The sequence below is a fragment of the Achroia grisella genome, unplaced genomic scaffold (assembly GCF_030625045.1).
Source record: "Achroia grisella isolate CSIRO2021 unplaced genomic scaffold, CSIRO_AGI_Agris_v1 utg782, whole genome shotgun sequence".
Taxonomy (NCBI): Eukaryota; Metazoa; Arthropoda; class Insecta; order Lepidoptera; family Pyralidae; genus Achroia; species Achroia grisella.
The window spans coordinates 2,345,056-2,370,170 of NW_026713022.1; the positions used below are offsets into that span (position 1 = coordinate 2,345,056).

At 32.2% G+C, this 25,115-nt stretch overlaps 1 long non-coding RNA gene across 2 annotated transcripts in view; it reads right to left on the reverse strand.

Annotated features, from left to right (window-relative positions):
• Positions 1-25,115, reverse strand: part of LOC131851301 (uncharacterized) — a 126,531-nt gene that overhangs the window by 27,287 nt on the left and 74,129 nt on the right. For both annotated transcript variants that reach the window (XR_009357871.1, XR_009357870.1), the window contains one exon: positions 9,802-9,825. This is a non-coding gene — a long non-coding RNA (uncharacterized LOC131851301). The remainder of the gene's footprint in view (positions 1-9,801; positions 9,826-25,115) is intronic.

The following is a 25,115-nucleotide window of genomic DNA, read 5'->3' on the forward strand; positions in this document are numbered from 1 at the left end:
TTGCAGTTTAAAAAATTGAATTCGGGCCACACACGCGCCTGTACACACGTAAAATGGCAAAACTAATAATGACGTAAATATCGCAACGTATAAAAGATTACAGTATATTAAACTAAAAATAAGTCAACATACACTACAATAAATTTAAATTACATTATTATTAATACATATATTGTTAAATGTTTTATGTATGCGTTAACTCAACAATATAACTCACAAATACACAATATTACCCACTCGTAACTTTAAAACTGTCAGCAAATGTAATGGCAAAAATATATTTATAAAACGAGTGAACACCATCTGACCCCATCGAAGAAAACGTCTTAATAAAACAAAGGAAGCCATAATCTAAATGAATTGATCGAATTCAATATTGTAATCCGTTGACGATTTCATTCAAACGGGCGTGTCATGAATTTAGAATCTGTTTAATGGCAAATGTAAATTTGGCAACCCTCAACGCTACGCCTACTCGATTACAATTTCAAAAACCACTCCACTGGACAGTTCATAGAAATAGAAATAGAAATAGAAATAATCTTTATTCAAATAAACTCATTACAAGCACTTTTGAATAGTCATATTTTGATTCTACCACTCATTCGGAATGCAGATTCATCACAAGAAGAATGAGCAAGAAACTTGTGTGTTGCTCTTTTTGATAGATGTTTTTTTTATATAAATAATTACAGTGTAACAAGTAAGAGGCATGCGACAATCAACATAGAAATCGCTACGCACTCATTATTAGTGTAATCAGATAATATTGTCAGTGCTATGTATTTAAAATTTTTCTACAAAAACATTATTATCGTTAACGAATTCTTCAATTTTATAGTAAGCTTTTTTGCAAAGGAAGTGTTTTATTTGACATTTAAATCTTTTTTCTGGCAGATTTATAACCAACTCTGGTATTTTATTGTAAAACCTTACGCAATTGCCATAAAACGAATTACTAACTTTAGCCAAACGACATTTAGGTAAAATCAGTTTGTTATTGTTACGTAAGCTTTTATTAGTGCAATCACTAACTCTTTTGAAACTGTCTATATTCTTCCTGGCATACATGATGTTTTCATAAATATATTGAGAATTGAGGATATTTGATTCCTTAAAGCACTCTCGCAAAGACTCCCTGGAACCCATGCTATAAATGGAGCGAATGGCCCTCTTTTGTAAAATAAATATTGTATTTATATCAGCTGCTTTGCCCCATAACAAAATACCATACGACATAATGCTATGGAAATAACTAAAGTACACAAGTTTAGCTGTTGCCACGTCTGTTAATTGTCTAATTCTTCTTACCGCATAAGCGGCAGAACTAAGTCGACTCGCTAATTTAGTAATATGGGCACCCCATTGCAACTTGGAATCTAATGTGATACCTAGAAATACAGTATCATCCACACATAAAATTGAAATAGCGTTTTAACCGACTTCAAAACAAGTTTATAACGAGGTAAACTTTATACAAATTTGTCCGCGGAAGTACATAGGAGTACATTTAGCAAATTTTTCTTATCATGCTTATTGGCCATTACTGTTATATAAAGGATCAATATTCTTCCTTGTGACACAATCTATTCTAACCTCAAATTTCATTAGGATTTGTTCAGCAGTTTATTTGTACAACTGTAACAAGTAGACAGACAGACACTTTGGAATTTATAATTTCAGTATCACATACAGTATTACTAAATAGTAGTGTCACCCAGATTTGAACTAAGTGTCTCTTTGTCGTAGTTAAAGTTACTGATCCACAATGCTAAATAAAAACATACTAGACCATTTAGATATATATGTACAGTACATATAATATACAGCATGCCATATATATGATTCAAATGTAGAAAGACTTTTCGAATATGTGCAGTGGTTTCAAAGATTATCCTCCGTATTTTCAGCTACAAAATCGTAAAATACCCACTTTATAATAGCGTAGACTCGGGTTTTCAGCTTCTATGAATGTACAGCTGAAACCATTACATTGCCTTTGGAAAGTACTCGACTCTTTCTAGTTTATTGGTTTGCAACAGACATTGTATACTTAGAAGTTTAATTAACTGAGAAGTAAAGCTATAAATGTACGTTCTGCAATTGAAGTCTGGCCACTGTTAAGAAGCTTTCAACATAGTGACCAAGAACTAGTTGGATCCAGAATATAAACACTAATTCTCAGGAATCTAAATATTGTAAAATATTTTAAGTGAGAATCGAAAAACCTTTGTCATCGGAAGATACGTTGCCGTTACCGTGGTTGTTAACAATGTATGAAATGCTACAATAAAATCTATTATTTCTAGTCTCGGTTCATATAAAACTGTTTATTTAGGTCTAACATAATACACTTATTGGCTACTACTTCAAATGATTACATTGTAAGATATAGAAGCGTTTGTGATTTCATAAAGCTTCATTCATGATTTTTATGTTGCGTAATTAACATTTTTATTGTCACGTATATGCTATCTGCAATAATTTTATGCTTTATTACAATTTTTTTTTGGATGCAACATTGTCAATTTAATTTTTAATTTATTTAAAACATATGCTACATTAACATAGAGATATTTTATATCAAAACCTGTGCAGACTACACCGCGGGTTACAGCTCGTTCCGCCATAAGATTCATAATAATATTATGTACACTTTCACGACATTAATCCTAAATGGGTAAGTCAGAGTGAGAGTGGTGGATTAATTTGCTTTGTTATCTGGATCTTTAACACATAGTTTCTATTGATGTCAATCGGATTTAACTCACGACCATGGGGGGTTGATATCGGTTAACCACAAGGTCATAACACTTTGTGATGAATGGTCTTGAAGAAACATACTAGAAATAGATTGATATTCATACTTCACTGAGAATACTAACAAGGCAGGAGTGTCAAGTTCAACATGATCGTAAAGGAACAAGGCAATTGTCAGACGGACAGGAATACTAGAGGTCATGAGGGAACTACAACATTGTATGATACCTCCATTTCTGATTGTAGCAATGATACGCCTCAATTATTCTTCTCAGAAATGTCGATCTTCATGTATCATGCCTGTCATTTAGTAGGTACAAGGCGGGAAAGTAAAAAAAAGCGAATGTCATCATTCTACGTACAACGAAATTATTTACAAGAGAAACACGCAAATATCTAGCTCGTTCTTCTTGTGATGAGACAGCTTTCCGAATGAGCGGTACATTAGAAATATAAGTAATGACTATGCAAAATTACTTAAATGTAAATTTATTTGAATAAAAAAAATTCTATTCTTCCACTCTTATTCTCTTCTATACTTATATTAATATGATATTACAGGATATAGAGCCTTGACATCTAAAGTCCTTTAGAATGGCAATGCATCACCGGTGTCCACGAAGACTTGATGTCCATGCAAGTATATACATGACGACCTCGGTGGTCTAGCGGTCTAACACACCGCTTTACGACCGATGGTCGCGGGTCTAAGTATAATATGTGTGTATTTACAAAAAAAATAAATCTATGTATATATATCAGTTATCTAGTGCCCATAACACAAGCTTTAGCTAGCTTAACTTGGGTCTAGATGGCGCTGTGTGAATTGTCAAAAAAAAAATATTGGTGACAGTTGGACCTATCGATCCCCCCTCTAATTTAAACAAGGGCCGAAATTACGACGGCCTGAACTGAGGTTCGAACTGCTAGCGGTGCCCTTAGACTAAAATCGTATGCGTCAGACGCGAGTTGGCCTTCAGCCGCTCCATAAGTCCTTCCGCGGGTTTGGAGTGCCATCTGCACACGCCCCCTATCATCTGGCGAAGCTGTAAAGGTTAGTTGCAGCCTACAGAATTAGAGTAGTCCGAAAAAAAACATCAATTGCCTTGTTTTTATCCCATTATTTGGGATCATCGCAGTATGTCATCTTCCACTAATCCCTGTCAGCCGTCATATCTGAGCTTACTCTTCTTTTATAGATATCATCTTTCACACATCTTAAGCATCATCCATTTTGTAATTACATAAAGTATATAAATGTACTAATAATAAATAGGTCGTATACAATTTTGATGTAAAATAGTGTGAAGAAAAACAAAAATAATACAAAACAAATGCCGATCGCTCCAGTATTCTCTATTTGAAATTTATGATATATAATGTTAAAATGTTTTTATTTTTGGTTTGTCAGAGTTTCCAACAACTAGTGCACAATTGTACAATATATAACGCACACTAGAGAGGAGGGAATATCACAAATGTTATAAGGATGGGAGGAGAGGTCAAAAAATTATGGAATTCGTAATTTATGATGGCTCTTTATCCGGTGAAATAATTATTCATTTTCAGTGATTTCACAGTGCGAATATTCTGCTCACAAATGACAATGGGGACAGTCTGTTCGCTACTACTGTAAATGAAGTATAAATTACGATTTTTACGATCAGTGTCCCACTTTATGAAATGGAACAGTGAAATATTTAGTTGCGTTGGTGATTTCATACGTTAAGTGAATTTAACTGTGTAGTGCATTCATTTTTACAAAATATAAATGCTAATAAAAACAAGCATTTTATCTATGTCAATTGTTCATTAATTAGTTTATCATAAACAAGCTACTAGAGCGATTGAATCAAAATTGGTATGTACAATGATAGTCTGACGGACGTAAAATATAAAGTTTGTTGTTGTTATTATTATATGAATATTTAATAGCATTGTTAAATATGTGCATTCATTTGTGGAGAAAAATAATAAATTAATAATATTCAATTAAAATATAATACCACAATTACTATACATATAATATTAATTCCATATACCTATCTCCATCGCTTCGATGAATATTGATTTATTGAATTGTTAAATTGACACAAAAAAATTGGAACCTTAACTCAGAACGTTTGTTGATTCTAAGTCCACAACCACTAAGCTACGACACTTACGATACATTTATTTTTCCTTAATGGCAACATAATAAATATACTATGATGACATCCAAAATGAACAAGCAGATAATGAAGCCCGTATCATCTAGTGTTTAACTTCTCCGCAAAACTTCGCAAATTAATAATTAATACTTGCCTACGCTCATATTCCACATCAAAGCTAGTTTAAGTTTGTTACAGAATTAATGTCGACATTTCGCCAGTTGTCCCGGGAGTAAATACTTGATCGAAATAAGATATACTTGTCATAAATACTTAGTAAGGGTTTGTAACATATACTGGGCCATCGCTAATAATATATTTAATGTTAGGGAAGTTGATTGTTAGTAATGTGAACTGTTGACCCCATTGGAAGCTATGTACCATGTCGGTTGACTTCCACGCAGTTTTCCCTGGAAACCATCGTGGTAAATTGCCATTTGCCAAAATAGGCTAACTGATCTGACTTCTTGTTCATCTTATCATCCTCTACTGGTGTCCCACCGGCGTAAACCGGTAGCTCGAGGTTCACCAGTCCATTATCACCTATTAAAAAAACAACACAACATGTGACATGCCAACATCTTTCTGAAATAGGTAATTCTATTGGCATATTTGTTATCTACATTAATACACTCATATGTTTTTTATAAAATTATTTTACTATATTAGTTTCCTTTCCAACTAAAAGTAACAAGATTCATTTGTCTTATATATAAGTATATGTGAAAACAATGTAAACTATTTATTTAAATCATTTCTTATGTAATCTATCTATAAATAAAAAATTATATGTGTTATATTTTCGAAAGTGTGTGAGTCTGTTTGTTACCTTTTCACGGCTCAATAGCTTTACATGAAAATGACATGAAGATAGATTGTATCCCTAGGATGAACATAACCCAGATTATCTTAAATGTTATACGAAGTCGCAGGCAAAAACTAGTTCATATATAAATTTATATACATTTACTTAATCAATCAATCAATGTCCTGTGGGTGGCTCAGGTATATACCTTTATAAAGTATCAAATGAACCATTACTTGGAAGGAAATACGCTATGAATATCAGCTATTGAGAAGACTGTACGATGGTTTATGTATGACAGGGTGGTCGGGTGAGTGCACCACAATTGGAGTGTGATCGGGCATAAATTTTCAAAGACGATTCCGGTTGTTCGACTCATACTGTTTACCGCTTGGAATCGATTTTATATGCTAGCGGAGCATAACAAAACGTTTTCATGAGAAAACCATAATGGAATATTTAAATAATCACCGTTGCCTCACAGTACATTTATGAAAATATTATGTATACAAGGAAAAACTTAGATAGTTTCAAGAAACTTAAAGACTGTACAAGTCATTTTACCTAAATGCCGTCTACACAAAGTTAGTAATTCATTTTATGGTAATTGCGTAAGATTCTATAATAAACTGCCAGAGTCTACGCTAAATCTTACAGAGGCAATTCAAATCTTATATTAAACAAATGTTATGTAAAAAAGCCTATTATAAGATAGATGAATTTATAGATGATAGCAATATATAGCAAGAATAAGTTTATTTGCGGACAACGTTATAATTTTAATTTTCATACTGCTTTCTTGATATATGATAGCGTAGCGGCTTTTGTATTGGCATTTGTAAAGTGCGAATACTGTAACTACCATAAAATTTTTGTCTGTTTGGTCGTTGGAATGAGCAGTCATGCTCACTAAAATGGCCAGACGTGTGGCGGCGTGGTGGGCCGGGTCAATGGGCTCCCTAAAATATGGTCGCAGTGATGGATGGCTCATCCGTCATACTCGTGAACGAGTGCTGCTTGTAGGGACTGGTCTGCTCTTATCACTACGACTGATTTAATCTTATTGCATGATTATATTTGACCCAAAAAATTAGTGCTTGTTGGTAGTTTGTATTCACACGTTTCGACTTGTAAATGTAAACTTACAAGGATTATTTAAAAGAGCAACACACAAGTTTCTTGCTCGTTCTTCTTGTGATGAGACAGCTTTCCGAACGAGTGGTAGATAAAAAACAAATTGTTATGACTATTCAAAAGTGCTTAAATTAAGTTTATTTGAATAAATGATTTTCTATTCTATTCTATTCTATTCTATAACTAGTTTTAAACTTAGGTTCCATGAATCATCCGCGACTTTATTATGTAACGCTGTTGCTTAAAACCGTCGTGGCTTAGTGGTTGCTACCCCGAGTTTCGCCGAAAGGTCGTGGGTTTGAAGCTGACTAACCAAAAAAAATGTCTTTATTTATTACTATTATTCATTATCCGGCTTACTGTCCAGTGATGGAAACACCGATATCAAACCTAATTAATCTGATAGATAGCAGTACGCTTACTTCCTGCCACGTTAATTATATGTAGTGTGTTAAGACTTTCACAATGACGTCGACATATAGATTATGCCTCTGACTATACCATCTGGGATAATAATCGTGAATGTATATTATTACTAGTTAATAATCCTCAATTGTAACATATTACGTATTGTCTATTATCTGTCGTCTGTCAATATATACACATAATTTAAAAACCGATTATTTTAATATGTTTTAATATGTGTTGGTTGGAAGAAGCATTCCTGGCGGTCACGACCAGACCACCATCAGTCTCGAGGAATCGACAAAGAAAAAGAAGAATATGTTTTAATTATAGCTGTTAGATAATACAGAACATAAATTATTTTAAGGATTTGAACAAGCCAAGTGACATGCCAAAGTCACAAAAAACTGACTGTATTATTAGCCATAAAAAAGAGAAAAAAAAGGCAGGATTTCATAAAGTCTTTTTAAAATCCGACGGAACATTACAGAGAATACAGCCTCTAAACCTTATTACTGCGAAAAGGTCGAGTTTGCATAAATATGAATTATTAAAAAGAAATCGAGCTGGATTGACTAATATTTTTAATGGCCATTTCTTTTCTGTTCTCTGAATTATTCAGGCACTTTTTTTTACAAACATAAAAGAGACCTCTTTATATTTGCTACATGCCACAATATTTTTCTAAACTAGTAACCAACCCTGCGAAACAAGATATTTTCCGGTGGTAAAATATAGCTTATATTTCAAGTTAAACCTTTAGCAATACATTTGTAAAAAAATTCATTAAATTTTATACAGATAATAGTTGTTTTGGCTTATGATGCTTTAACTCGGTTAGAATTTCATTGTCATGAATATTTTTTGATTTTGTATTAACTTTAGATAAGAAAATAGCGGGCAAAGTGATGATCAATATTAACAGATACCTATAAAGAGACACTGACAAGCAGAACTATTAATACTACCACAGACTACACAAAGTACTTAAACACATACGGTGTTACGCCTTCAGATCCAGAAAAATAACTCCCATACAACCCCCCCCCCCCCCTCTTTCGGTACATTGACAAATACCACAGTATGCCGGCTGCCTTACGTGAAATCGCATTCTGAACAATTATTTATAGTATGGGTTAAGGCATTAGGTGTTATTTGTTATGTAATAATGATAACGTTTATATGTTAGAAATTATATATATATATTTCTAAATCGCACATGATTTGGCTGGGTGTAAGGATCGTATTTCTTACAAGAAGTGCTCTTTGCACAATGAATTATTTGTGCGCGTTAGCGATAGTGGTGTCCTAAGTAATTTCTTATGCTGTAAAATCTTTCTTTTTACTCAATTCTGTATTCTGTGATTTCACTTGTGTACAGAATACAGAATGAAGTAAGAAGAAAGACTCAGGATTTCGTGCGCAACCAATGTGGCATTTATAAATACATGTATACGCATGACGTCTATATGTAACATAATATGTACATATTATGTAACCTATAAACGTCATTCTGAAATGACCGACGAGAGCAGATATTTCATATAACGTATCTTTAATATTTGAGCCAGTTTCCTCAGCAATGAAGTTTGGTTCTTACTTAATTCAGATTTAACATTAATCCATGTGCGATTTATAAATTTACATATTATGGTTATTTCATATATTTTATGACGAAATAACCAGTAACCGCCAAGAAGTGATAGCAGTATTGTTCTTAAATACATAATCCAATAACATCTAGGATCGTAAAAAAGAAAAAAGGACATATTTCTTATAAAATATATAAAATAACTTAGACCATTACTATTTGAGCCAATTGCCTCAGGAATGAAGGGTGGATAAAAGCAGTATTTTTTATGTGGTTGCAGTGTCTGACAGCAGATTTGCGATTCTATTAAAAGGGAACGATTCTATTCAGCAGAGCATTTGATACTGTAACGGTGTGGTTGAATTGCTTAGCAAGTAGTCAGCGAAATATTCTGAAAAGCAACCCCATGAATAAACATTTCAGAGATGTATTTGATACAACGTAATAAATGTATTGCACCTACCAGTGTAGTGGACGTAAACCCTTATTATTTGAAAGCAAAAATCGATATTGCCTATAGAATGTTTTTGCCACTTTTGGACGTTAATTTATTTTTTAATCACTAGCTCTATTGTCCAGTTCGCCTAGCTACTACAGATGAGTGAAATGAACTAAAAAGCAACTCGACTAGTAAGTTTTTTAAACCAGTTTCTTACTATTTTTTATAACGTGTATTCAATAGAATGCGGTCGTCTCCCAAAGTAATCTTTGCAATATTTACTTTAGCTTTTACTCAATAAGTATTTCACAATGAACATTTCGATTTTATTGAAAAGCTGATCCTTCGGTGTCATGTTGTAGGATTGAGTAGACAGTGAGAAGTATTATTGGCGCGGAATTAAAGAAGGTATAGAATAATATACATAAAAAAATAAATCAAAATTAAAATCTGTGCTCCTCTTATACGAAGTTAATTGTAAACTGATTATTAACTTTACATATTACATTACTAATACCTTTTTTCAAGCTCCTTTCAGTACCTGTAAATAAAAACACAATTTAATTACAATAATAATACCATGTATCTTGAATAAAAATGCAACAATAATGGTTTTTTTGTAATAAAGGTTTAATGGCTGTATGAGGCTGTTTCCCTTGCCTATGCATAATAAAAAGTATAACATGTCTAATCAATGTTTCAAATGTAAAGCATAATAATACATAAGCAAATGTAATACTCATAATAATTATTATACTTTTTACACCTGTTATTTTTTATATAATAGACATTTTATAGACATTAAAATATATACAAATTATTACATCAAATTAATTACAGAGGCTGTACAGTATGCCCATTTATATTAATTAAATAGCTCAGCGCAACCCCGTTATACAAATTATCAGCATTAATAAAGGTGTTTAGTATAACGCAATAATAGCAAGGTAAGCTATTATCTCCGTAGATAACTTGCAGAAGTCATCCTTTGAAATTTATAACCATAGAGCAATTAACAGTTCGTATAACAGTTTTAGAAGTGTTGGCGCATACTTTACACGAATAACATCAGAATCGAGTATATGTAACAATTTGTAATAGGTTTAAAAAATTATTATATAAAATTAATTTTGTTAGGGGATATAAATTTTGCCGGCCTTAGGGCCGTCGAGGCTGTCCGTCCCTCACTGATGTTCCGCATGACACAGATATTGTCCGGGCATGGTTGCTTCGGGCGGTACCTCTGTCATATAGCCGAGGAAGGATCCAACGACCATTTGCCACAAATGCGGAGGCGTTGAGGACACGGCATAACATAGGTTGGAAGAGTATCCAGCGTTCATGGATGGCCGCCGTGTCTTCGAATGAATAGAGGGGAACGATCTCTCATTGCCGAATGTAGTTCGGAGTTTGGTGAGTATCGAGAGATCGTGGCTGGCGGAGAGCTCCTTCTCCGAGATAGTTATATAACAGAAGGAGGTGGCGGAAAGTGGCATAATATCCCATATTAAACATTAAAGTAATGGTTACGCAATTTTATGCAAACGTTATTTTGTTTAACGTAAGGCAATTATTTTTGTAACAGCTGGATCTAGTGCAAGTTTATGTTTCGTAGGCATGTTTATATTTTATATTTTTAATCATTTTAAACCTATATCCATATTTTCTATTCGGAATATCTGTAAAACCTAACTAACCTAAAGTCTAAGTAGTAAACCAATCTTAAAGTAAACAGAATGATGATACAAAAATAATTTTATTCTTAGGAGCTGAATACTGTATATATATATATATATATATATATATATATATATATATAGCTGTAGGTGATATGTTTGTGTACGTGTGTTCTGTTTATGGCACCGTAGTCATAACATTAGACTTGATATTTCCGGTCCATTCTCAGAAGAAGCATAGTATATTAAACTTTCTTAAGTAATTGGTATTAATATTAGTATAATTTTTAATCAACAGCCATTTGAAAATTGTTTTTTGTAGTGATAAATTTATTTTTTATCAATATTATGTTGACATGTATTGTTATGTGCATATATTTGTTATGAATTAACGAACTAGAAAAAAAGTAGATTTATCGCTATATTTTATTATATTATCGTGAATACCATAACTTTTAGAGTATAACTGTGAAAAAAATATAAATTATTAAATTTAAACAATATTTACTATAAAATGAAAATATCCAAAAAGGAAAATATATAACAAAAACTTAAATGTACTACCAATATATTAATTAGTTTTTAGTCGTGACTTTGTCGTCGCAATAGGAATTTATTGATTGAGATAAACAAGGGCCTTTGTCTTTCTCTCCCTCAAATGACAATTGGTTGAACTGATAACGCACTAAGACTTAACCGAAAAAAAAAACAAACGCGCTATCAAAACATTATCATTCCAAATAATAATGAAAAATAAATTGACTAAGAACAAATACATTTTTTTAATATGAATTTATATAAAATATTTATATAGTAGCAACTGAAATATGGACAAGAGCAAGCTATTATCGGCAGGTCCCAAAGATATTCCAAGTTTTTCAAGTGTACCCAGGCGTTATAGGAGCTTTTAAGATGCGTTTCAAGAGGAAATTACCTCGTATATCACTCATAACTGCCTTTCTAGAACTGAGAGCACTATAAATTCTAATAATTTACTATGAAAATGGTCACATTATCGTTTGAAAACTGCTTTATGTTTTCTTTTTGTTGAAACAGAAATAATCTTAAATGGAGAATAATGGTTTACGTACGTTCCTAATGCAAACATCTTAATTTTTTCTAATCTTCTTAAAATCCTAATAAATATGTATTGACATATGTATACTTTCATTTCAATAAGAAACAATATTTATAATTGAATAATATTGTCTTAAAGTAGATTCATAACAACATATATTTAAAATCGACATTAATTAAACATTACAACTAAAGATGGAATTATACAAACAATATAAATTATAACCATTTTTTTCCAGTTAGACAGTTTAAAAACCAGACAATTGTAGAGAGCTATATTTTTTTTTTAATAAAATACTGGCTTTTTTTTAATTCGCTTAATTTTTTATTTATCCATTAAATAAAAAAATGTAATCTGTCTGCTTTATAAGTTCAGAAAGATTTCATATACGGTATCTGAAATTAAGTCCAACGTGCGCTTGACCAGTTTCCCGCAACACAAAGGACTACTACTCGCTTATTGTGATGTACAACAATAAAGCAGACGGATAATCCATCTTTTACAAAATATGAAGCCGTGATCAATGGTCCACCGTGTCACTGCGCACGGTACCTCATAAAGATATTACTTTCAAATGATGATAATACGGGCATTATTAAATATGAAGGTAACTTTATAGGATTCCCAAACAAAGAGATAAAGCCTCAACTTTGTTTATGTTTTGTACGGGTTTATATTTTCAAAACGAGTTTAAGGAATATACTCTGTATATATTTCACTATTTTTTTTAATAAAAATTTTGTCCAATAAATAAAAATATGTTAGGGGTGGACAAAGCTTATCACTTAGGAGTATGAAAAATAGATAGTGGCCGATTCTCAGACCTACTGAATATACATATATACATATAAAATTTCATAAAAATCATTCAAGCCGATTTGGAGGAGTATGGTAACTAACATTGTGACACGAGAATTTTATACATATATAAGAAAAATTGTCTTTACAATATATTACACTTTACGTTTTACTGTGGTTGACTTTGTAACACAAAGTTGTTTGAGTGGGCATTACTCACCTAATCGTATTTCAGTCACCGAACAGCTTGGTTTCTCAGCTGTGTTTCGGTTCAAGAGTGAAATTATAAGGATATATCCTACATGACATTATATCTTAGTCCACGGCTATCACATAATGTCGTGAAGTGCTGGGTGCTGCTCGTGTATATAAGCGATGGTTATAACATGTAATACGATTGGCCGTCAGTTAATTTGCCACTTCATATTTTGTATTTGTTTATTTCATAAGCCAAAAGATTAGAATAGAATAGATTAGAAAATCCTTCATTCAAATAAACTTAATTTAGGCACTTTTGAATAGTCATGGTTATCCGTATTTTACTATACCGTCGAAAATTGTCTCATCACATGGAGAATGATCAAGAAATTTGCGTGTTGCTCTTTTAAATAATTGTTGTAACTTTACATTTTTAAGTCGAAATATGTGAATACAATCTACCAACTAGCACTAATTTATTAGGGTCAAATATGAAAGACACAATAAGATTAAATCAGTCGTAGTGATTAGTCAGACCAGGCCCTACAAGCAGCACTCGTTCACGAGTATGACATATGAGCCAGCCATCACAGCCACCATATTTTAGGGAGCCCAATGACCCGGCCCATCACGCCGCCACATGTCTGGACATTTTAGTGAGCATGACATGTTATTTAGATGATTATAAACAATTTTCATTTATATTGCATTTTTTTAATTTTATTTACATACCAAAAGATCATTTAGATGGTTATAAAAACATAAACTACAAATTACTACGTCCATCCTAGTAGTTATTGTTAGTAATTTTGAAATGTAGCCTATAAAGGAAGATATAAATATTGCTCAAGTATCCGAAGTACCATTAATATTGGTGAGTTACCCCTAATTTTGTTGGCTGCCATTACTCAGAGCAGCTTCTGCGTGACTACTAAATATTAGATATCTAATGGACATCCCTCATAATAATAGGCATATTAGATTATTTTTTTTAATAAATCAGATAAATTATAATCTGTGGAACTAAGGGAAAGAACTATAAAAGTCTAATAAATAAATAACGCCTTCATGAATTTGATATTACTATAATTCAAGCAAGCAACTGTTATTTATTTATGCCTTCACGGATATAATCGCAGATGTGGTCATTAGAGACATTAAATAATGACGTAAAATATACATATAGAGACGATAAACACCTACGAACCGTAATCTTGACATTCAACAGGAATGTCAAATGGGAAACATAAAAAATCATTAACTGGACCAAATAAAAGCATAAAGTATAACGTTTTAACTAAACAGAATAACTGTAAAATTAATAGTGGTAATTTTTTTAAGGCTGATAATGGAATGGTAGAGCTGCCTGTAGTATCGGTATACATTGTTGGGAGCCGAGTGGAGAATGATCATCATGTGGTCATGACGTCAGTAAATCCCATCTTGACAAAAATGGCAAGAGATAACTACTATGGTTTAAAACAATGATTAGAAACCACAGCCTGAATCGAGGCTAAAACCCGACTACCGATGCCTCAGACTAAAGTCGTATCCGTCAAGCAGGAGTTGGCCTTCAGCCGCTGTATAAATCCTTCCGCAGGTTTGAAGTGCCATCTGCAGCCGCGGCCAACATGTAATGAGATTAGTCCGAGAAAAAGGATGAATAACAGTCGACCTAACTTGGTACTTTTATAGCAATAAGGCATAATTCCTCATTACAAACAACCGCCGTTAATGGCCTATTAAACTAATAAATTATTGCAATAAATATTGTAAACCAAAATGAGGTCAGAGTGGTCCGAAATAGTGGTATCGATTTTTACCTAGTTCCGTAATAATAATAAATATACACGACTTCATTCCCATGTGTATTAGAAACGTTGCTGATTAGTTTTTTTCAAAGTAGTATACGACCCACCGGTGAATAAATGGTGACACTTGCAATATCAAGAGTGAAGTTGGAAAGGGGGATTATTAGTAATGTCGACTGATGACCTTATTACAATGTAACATATCAGATTTACCTCCACGCGATTCCCCCTGGAAACCATAGTGGTTGTGCCTGGTGAATTTGCTACGGTAGGCTAACTGACCTAACCTCATGTTTGTGTTATTATCCACCACCGGTGACCCGTCAGTGTAAACCGTGGCGCAGGCCGTATAATCAGTTAAAAAACGAAGAATGTTTCACCTCCGAATATACCACGGCGACTCTATTAAAAATACCATAACAATTGTAATCTCATATGAGTATAGTCAGAGGCATTGTCAACGTTGTGGTGAAAACCTCACTTGATTACTCACATTTCATAATTATTATATTTTCTAAGTACAAAAAAAAATTACATCACTCATAAAAATGTTAAGAAGTTTATCTAGATCAAACTCCGAAAATACTTAAGTGAATACAGTATAAAAGTTTGGACTTTATTAGTTAGTGTAATATATAAATACACACAAAAAGTAAAAAAGAAAAAATATATATCGTGTACTCAACAAGCTTCTCAACGAACCGTGGAATTATCTTCCTGTGATTCCACCGTATTTATAAAAACTTTTTTTTTTATTACTTGCTAAGTACATAGCAGTTATATAGCTGTTATTGCGCTGGTTTAGATTAATAAGAGCATTAAAGTTAACAATACAATATTATAAACTGTCCCTTTTAAAAACACCGTTAACAAATAAATCCAAAGAAATATACATAGCAAAAGGTTGGCATATCAGACATAAACGCAACAGACAGTTCTGCCTACCCCATCGGGGGTTAAAGTCGAGAAGGTATAGGTAAAGTCGAGTGAAGTGTATACTTTTTTTAAAGTAAATTGAATGTCACTAACTCCAACCACCGACCAATTTAAAGTATGCAATCAACAATCACAAAGCTCTATTTAGAATTGGGGATTAATTAAACTGAAAAGCAAACACTTTTAAACCCAAAACCAATGATTAAGCCTTGAGTTTGACATCAAAGGACACAGAAGTACACCTTCCCAATTACCTTTTCAAGTACATCGATCAATATAAAAAAATCTCTTTCAAAAGGTTGAAAATATGTTCAATTTACACCGTTATGAAGAATTACTTCATCCATTTCGTATGTAACCCTATTATTGTATAAATCAAATATACCATATAATTACTTGTATATTTACTGGTATAGTTAACAGCCTTGGTGGTTTAGCGGTTTAGCACATCTTACTTCCGATGGTCGCAGGTTCGATTTGAAATGATAAATAAAATTGTTTGTATCGGTCTGGGAGTTTTCTATATATATAATGCACGTATGTATTTACAAAAAAAATGTATTTAAGAATTTATATCTGTTCTCTAACACCTGTAGCCATAACGCAAGCCCTGTTTAGATTTTTTATACCACGAATGTGCAGTTTTATATAAAATCGTCCAAATTGTAAAGAACGAACCTAATGCCACCTTTTCGTATAACTTAGCATGATATCGGTGTTTCTATCACAGGAGAGCCGCCCAGAAATATTAATTGACGCAAAGTTGTTTATCAACCAGATTTGAACCCACGAACTTTCAATCGGAGTAGTACACTTATATTACTTATAGAACTTATATTTCTTAATTATTGTATTTATATTAATATTATATAGTTTTTCCTCAATATGACCACATAAATCATGGCGGTCTATTTCGTAGGTGTCAATAAATATGAACAGCTTATTTCAGCCCAATGGAATTATCGTGGATGTAGGTTTTTTGGGTAGGAGAGTCGATATTACGATTTATGGGGTAACTTTCAGGGTTTCGCAGCTTGGCGGCCGTTTAATCAACTTAGCTTCTTATTTCATCATTTATAACTTTTATACTGTTCGTAATTTTGTATATTGAAATTGATTTGCAATATCCAATTACTAATATACAACATGTATTATAAAGAGATTATAAGTTTTTTTTGTAATTTTTAAAAAAGTGTTTAGAAATTATTATTTTATAAGGCGTAGTCTATTATAGACTCTCTTTAAAAAATCACGCAAAAAATCAGTGTGTAATATGCAAATAGGCTTTATTCGTAATTATACCGTATTTTAATATAATAAAAATTTATTATTTTGTTGAGAGTTTGGATGCAGTGACACAATATAAAGAATAAAGTACGTGTGTGTATTATTATTATTATTCAATATTATTTAATTCTAAATTTGAAAATATCGTAACCATTAGTATATAACATATAATATATGTTTTTTTCAAATTTAATATAATTACAGTAAAAAACCTGCCAATATTAAAAACAATTATATTGTAGGTACTATCAACCGATGTAAGAACATTGTAATACTACTGAGAAAATTATTTTAATTTGGCTATTACAAATTCGCAATAATTTTAAAGTCGAATTAAGCTTATGTAACAATGTCAACTATATACTCGTACAAAATATTTCGTAATGTCACATTTATTAATTTACTAAGTATCTTATATTTTAAAACGAACATTCTCTTATTTGATAAGAGAATGTTTGTTTTAAAATATAAGATAGAAGATTTGGCAAGATAACATTATTTGTATTATTAGTAGTTGCACATGTAATACGTTTGTATCGAGATGTTGGAGAGTAATATTAACATCACATCACGTATTCCACCTGCCTGAGAAAGTGAACACAAGCAATTCTCTATCGATATTGAGCTATCCAAGTTTGTACAACTCATGCATACTGAAACAACGGAATAGAATATATCAATGTTTCTTATTTGTACACGGATTGTTGTATATAACAGTTATATATATTTTCACATAATACTTTTCAAAAACATTTGAATATAAATTACATTTTTTCTATTAAGTAAGCAAAGAAAATGGACAGTCAATTGACTCAAACGAAGACGCAAGCCCATGAAACAGAAAACCTGGTCGTAACAAAATAAAAATGGACATTTAATTGCATCGATATGGAAATCATCACCTATATAAGTACATAGGCAAAAACATCTAGGTTGGCGGAAAAATATAAATGGATACTCAATTGACTCAAGTGAAAATACAAGCCCGCGAAATGGAAATGATTGTTGTCTCAAATAGCACTCAGTGTTGTTTTATTTGTTTTGTTTTTAATTACATTTACTTTGTATATTAATTGAAGTGGTACTTGAAAAGAAAGTGTCAATATATTACTGTTATATTTTATTGGTAATTGTTACATTTACATATTCGTAAACAGTTTTTTTGAATGAATATACATAGAATGGTGTTGCACTAGTCGAGGATGAGATCAGGTCAGTTAGTTAATAATGATCACCAGGAACTCATCACGATGGTTTCCACAGGTAACTGCAAAGAAGTTTACCTTATAGGTTACATTGCATAAAATAAGTGCCACATTTTTTTTTCTCGGGGTATTTTCTAATGCCGGAAAAAGAAGTGGTCTCATAAGCTAACTTCCCCTACTAGCAATGCTCGAAATCATCGATTGATCATTATCAACTCAATATTATTATCAACCCACTGACTACCCTGAGATTAGATTAATATATTATACATTATTTGATAAACAAAATAAATTTGTGACTTAATTATTTTGTTTCCTGTAAAACAATATTACATTTTCTTCCATCAAGCTAAGAAACAAAACATTTTTGTTAAAATAAATACACAGTAGGTACACGTTTGCGTCGCAAAAGATTCATTGGAGCAGTTTTAAAAGAAATTACGTGAGCTACGTAGCCATTTTCAAGATGAAACTTTGCTTGGATTTTTATGAAAACCCTCATATATTTTCTCTGTGTAATAAATACATCAACATAACCGACTGGCTAATATGAAATAGAATTTTATTATTTAAACAACTAAATTACAGGTAGATATTTAGAAATCTTTACAAACAAATAAATGTAGTGTTTTTGGATAAACAAAGCAAAAAAATACTATTACAGTCAATTGCTAAGAGAATCTGATAACATAATATACATGTAGTATATACTATATCGAATAAATTACGAAGCTTATATCTCATCAAATAAACTATAATTATACAATGTATTAGTTACAGATAAACAAAATGTAACAAGTAATGAAGAAGGTTGACAAAGATTTTAATATACCTGTGCCTGTAATATAATCTAGGAGTTAAAAAGCCTGCTTTACATGAATTATAGGAGGATTGGTCGGTACAACCCACCTATGAAAATGCACTAGTCCGTTAATAATGCGCCCCTATGCGAAAGGATTTTAAAAGCGGTTTATATAGAGCAAATAACAATGTAATTTCTATAAAGCTAACGTTTTAGAAGCTCCGTCTATTTTTTTAAACTACATATGTTTTGTCAACATGCTCGCTTAGACAAACTGGCAAATCATATAATATACGTCGTGCAAGTGGTAATAATAATAATTCCAATGCGGTTGGGCTACCGTTCAGATGTATGACTGATAGATACATCATATGAGGTGATGGTACATTAGAAGACTTACTTAAACTCTACAACGCTCCCCAAGCATCGGTCCTTCAGTCTGCAGGTGGCAAACTAGAGTATTTGTTATTATTTAAGATAAAAGTCATTTACTAGGTAATATAATTATTTTATTTTAGTTTATACCATTATTTATTGTTATTAATTAGCTTGGTTTAAAAAAATATTACCTTAAAAATAAAGTAATAAGAACAGAAATATATTTATCATACAATTATATAATAACCCATAGGTGGCGCAGAGAATAAAGGGAAAAAGTAATTTTAAAAGGCAGTCACGAGGATTATACCGCTTTTATTTCGGTTGAATTTGAACTAAATAATAACGCAGGGAAAAACCGAAAGGAAAAGGCAATTTGTCAAAGAGCTTCCCGAAGTAAGTACAAAGCAAGGAACCGCCGATAACAGTGAGTTGGCGATTTTTAACGTACCAACGTTCATACATCTAAGCCGAGCTCGCAAACTAGTAAATATTCGCTACTGACATTTCAGTCGAAATTGGAAGTAAAAGTTTTGCAGCGTATATTATTTCCTGACAATGGAAAACCTACTTAAGTCACAGCGTAATACAATACACTTATACTCGTATTACATTATATATAAATACTTTTGTAACGAATGTGCATGTACACGCAATATTCAAAGAAGTCACTTACATACTCCTTTTTAAGTACACTTTAATTTCCGAAAATACTGGAAAATCTTAAAAAGGTTCATAGAAACAATATTAAAGTTTTATACTTTTTCCATATGTAACTTTTGATTTTAATTTATATGGCAAAACAACGTTTGCCGGGAGAGTTAGTATTCTATAAATTCACTGATTTATCTAATGCACAAAGCAAGCTGCTTGGCGGCGGAAATAAAGGCAGCCGACTGTTTACAAAGTCTACTCACTAGAAATTTACGGTACTCTTGGCTATTTTTATTTTTTTCTATACATAAGAACAAAGATATAAAGCAATACGAGTTTCATCAAACCTCGACAATCCGCAATATGATTGCAGGCACCAATTTCATCATAAAAGCTGCGTTTATAAAAAGGCTCGATATAATCCCATTTTATTTCATATGACTGAGTGAAATCGAGCGTTAACTCCCTGCCTAAAGTCTATCGGCTCCTACAATAAATCAGAGAGCCCGGCTTCTATATGTACACATATGTACATAAAACCTACAAAACCGTACCTTCACACGCTCATATTATATTAAAAAAACTCATGAATATATATCTTAAATATCGGAATATATAAGCCCCAGGAAATCCCTGGGGAATGGACAGGTAGTGTTTGGGAAGGAGCAAAAGTATATAATTTGATGAATGCGGTGTACCGCAATCTATCCTGTTTGAATGTACGTTTAATTTAAATATATGTATTAACAATTTCAATGTATTTAATAACAACAAAAAAAGAAAGCCCGAAAACTTAAAAATTAGATAGACAAAACAGTACAACTTAAATTGGTGAAACTGTAATAATAATTATATACTTAGGTACTATATATAAATACTTAATAAAAAAGTAAGAAACAATAAATTTAGTCTATTAAATTATATTTTGAATTACTTCTGTAAATAACCGTAATAAGAATAAAACAAAATGGGCGAGTTATTAGAGAAGATATATCATGTGATAGTGCACCACTCAAAATAGTCAATTTGAACATCTCTCTGTTTTGGAAGTCGGTTCAAACTCAATATCACTCAGTCAGCGTTGTATAAACTAACTTTTCTCGTTATTCGTAAACGGAGTGGTAAACAAAGCAGTTTTGTATCCCAAATTAAACGACGCCTGGCAACACACAGTTAAAACTGGGCACTAACTATTCCGATATCTGGGTTACCTGGCGGTTGTATCCTTTGAAGATAATTTGGGTCGGGCAAAGCCACCTGATTTGAATTTAAAATCAAAGGCACCCCTTTATAGGTAACATTTTTTTTAACTTCTTAATAAAGTATAATAAACAATATACCTAGGGGTTAAGGTCGGTAAGGTCGCATGGTTGAGTAATTGCATCCAGTAAGTACAAAATTAAAGAATAAATTAATAAAAATGATTACATTCTTGTAATCGATCGTAATTGCCTAACACTAATGGTTCTGAATTGTCTAAAATGTATACAAAAACACAGATAATTGAGAAATTCTCAATGAAATCAAGTACCAGTAAAAAAATTAAGCCTTTCAGATGGAGAGTTTTCGGACATTCGTCCGAGGGTCCATATCCTTCTGAAAGGTACATAAACATACATAGAGTCATGATATAGTCAATTCAGATCAAATCTGCGGTGGTGGTCTTCTCTAAGAGTGCACTAAAAGGATGAGCAACAGAAACTATTGGCCTATGATACCTATGTCCTATACCTAACCTAGACCTATGACCTAACACTATGACGACCACGAGGGTATCAAGAGCATACCTAGACTGATAAGGGAGAGAGACAGTTCCTGTTCCTAATAAATCCATTTATTGTCTTTATCATTAAACGCAACCATTACATGGAATGACGGACTACTTTGTGACATGATCAATTCTTGGATTTGAATACTGTATGTATTACATGTACTAGTAGGAGGTATAGGTATAATAGAAGTTGACAATAGTATGGCCCGGTGACGGCATGTAACGCGCAGGAATGAAAGTAATGTTTTAAAAAAGTAGTTAATAGAAGTAGTAGAAGATACTAAATAAAAAATAAATATAGTATGAATACAAAAGTAAAGCGCTATGCTAAACCACTAGACCACCGAGGCTATGACATATAGTTATATAGCTGTCGCTTTTTGGCCTACAAATCCGAAAAATCATAAAGCGGTTTCATGTATAACTTCAGTACATTAAGAAAATATTTTTCCCAATAATTCCTATAGGAACTTCCGGAATATTCGCGTGAGAAATGTTCCGCGATAAGTACTTATTCATAATACAGTGAAGTTTTAATTTGTTTCCACAAAACTGTTATAATTCAGGCAGATGTTACTAAGTGTACAGAACTCAGCTCTTGAACTGTAATCAACACAAAACAACGTATAACAACAATTTGAAATGTGTAGAATAAAGTTGGACAATTAATTCTTGTGCTTTATTAACGTGTGTTAACGTTGAAGACGACTTCATACTTAGATATGACGTCATGAAAGTTTAAGTTGCCGAAACGTATCCAAATGTATTTGTAATGTTAACTTTTTCTTCATATAGAAGAGGTATAAAAATAATATAAATTATAATGAAAAGAATGCTGGGCAAGCTGCCAGTATGCATCAAATTAATAAATAACTAGCCGTGCTGTCCGCTTGATTTCAGATAAAAAGAATCTTATGTGATCAAATAATACAGAAGAGGTATGAAATGGAACCTTCGATGAAGAAAGAAACTTTTTATTTCAATTCGTGTACTATTTGCGTGAAAGAGTAAGAAAAATCTTTCATTTATAACGTTAGTAGGATCTAAGTTATATTAAGTAGTATAGAAAATAAACTCCAGTTTAAAATGTGTAATAAAACAAGCGTAGACATATACAAAAGCTAGCAAGTCACTATGGAAATGAGATGGGTATACTTCGGAAAACTTTTCTGATCTGAAAGCCAAAATGCTTCAAAAGTCACCTGAACTCCTGTCCCGTGAGATTTGCAAATGTTTTACTTAAAATATGTACTGATGTGAGTTATATTTTAATGCGTGATGAGAATTTCAATTTTGGTATTTTTTTTTCTACATGGCTATTTAGTACTGTACTAATGCCATAGCATTAGTAAACTATACTAGATCTAGACCCTATAAGTAAATAAAAGGATAATACTAAAATGGGTATTTTCAGTAATAACAATATGCTCTCCAATTACAAAATGTATATTATATATCTTAAGATATAATGCAAACCATCTTTGCACCGCAATCTAAAAATTGGTCATAGATGACAGCGAAATCTAGTTCACTTTTCGTAACTGTTATGTACCACAACTAGCAATTAGATGAAATAGGGCAAAATATAGACTTCATGGCTGAAATAGATAAAACGGAAACATATCCCAGAAGATTTATAGAGGTTGTGTGGTAACCTTACGTCACTTACCGATTTTATTATTAATAAATCTACCTATATGCATACAGTATCAAAATTTGATGAAATCATTCAACCGTCAATATTGCCATTGACTAAATACTTTTAAATTCTGCAAAAATATATATATATTTCAGTTACCTCCCAAAAAGAGGTTTTTATTTTAACTACATACATATATTTACTGTATGTATGTAATTCAAACATTGCAACAAAATGAAGCGACGTCATCATCAATAGTACAATTTTGATGATTCTTTATGCAACACAATCTTCACCCCTTGTAATCGATTACACTCATACATAAATGAAATATCTCCTTTGGAAAGTATACACTCTATGCTGAGAAGATAAAAACCATCGCTCCTAAGAATATCAATTCTTGTCCGTGACGGGTCTAGGTAGCGTACTATGAAAAAGGGCCAGCACTATAGATTTCCGCAGATCGTAGCACAGAATAGCAATACCTAAAGTTCTCAATAGAAAAAATCGTCTACTTTCGCAGAACAAAATATATATGTCTGTAAGTATTATTTTTATGTACAGCCTGTACAGTAACACGGACATAATGTTATTATTAGTTTCTATTCCGGTGGACTAAGACGTCAGGCCTCATATTTTGTAATTTCTTTGGCTAATCTGACCCTACAACCGAAACACAGGTATAATATAATAGAACTGATGAGACTTTACCTACGCAAATGATTTCTTACTACCTATATACCTCAGTAAAAAGTATATCTTATATATAAAATTCTTGTATCACAATATTAATTACCACACTCCTTCCAAACGGCTTTGACCGAATTCTATGAAATTTTATATGCATATTCAGTAGATCTGAGAATCGGCTACTACGTATTTCTCATACCCCTAAGTGATAAGGGTTATCCACCCCTAATATTATTTTTTTATACAATTTAGTTTATAATGTGGCATTAAAAATACATACAACCCTCAACTTTCCACCCTTCTACTATGAACCCCTATTTTTTAATAGCGATTTTAAATTATATATCAAAACAACGTTTGCAAGGACTAGTTAGTATATATATATTATACATATATAAGTAAATTACGGCTATAAAGTCATTACGTACCGACATAGAATAATTCATAATAAAGCATCAATAGTTTAGTGTGAGAAAGTAATATATTATTTACGCCGACGTAGATAATAAGAGTAATATTCGTAAACTATAGATAAGGTCAATAAACTACTAACAAATTGACGAGTAAGTGGTTCGTATTATACGTACCGTCGATTAACAATTCAGTGGCTGGTAACTGTGTAAACTTGCACTTCAGTCACTCACGCGATGTGGGGACATCACTCACTTTGTATTACAAAGTTTGATACAAACACTAAATGGAAACAACTCAAACATTGCGTTCGGTTTGATAGGCTGTACATTCCGATGGTTGCGGGTTCGATTCCTATACAATACAAAGATTTGATTTGCGCGTACGGGTGTTTTAGTTGATTCGGGAAGTTTTCTATTATAATTATGGGCGGGCCTCTAATTTTATAGATAAGCGGTCCGCGCCAGCTTTGCTTGGGTGCTCATAACTTTAAATTT